The sequence below is a fragment of the Trypanosoma equiperdum genome, assembly GCF_001457755.1.
Source record: "Trypanosoma equiperdum strain OVI genome assembly, contig: ctg_1090, whole genome shotgun sequence".
Taxonomy (NCBI): domain Eukaryota; phylum Euglenozoa; class Kinetoplastea; order Trypanosomatida; family Trypanosomatidae; genus Trypanosoma; species Trypanosoma equiperdum.
Window position 1 is genome coordinate 8,232 of NW_027123050.1, and position 210 is coordinate 8,441.

Genomic DNA, 210 nt, shown 5'->3' on the forward strand with positions numbered 1-210 from the left:
ATTGTGGAGGTCGGCACTACGGCGTTAATGTTGCTGGCTATTCTGGCTAGTGTGCGGTTTAGTTCTATAAGGTGGAGCTCCAGATTTTGCGCCCGGGCTGCCGCCACGTGAGCGGCTTTTACCTTATCCGCCGCGCTGGCCATTTTCTTTAACCATTCTATTTTACTTATGCCTCCGCTGCCCTGAGCAGTTCCGTAGTATACGCAGGCT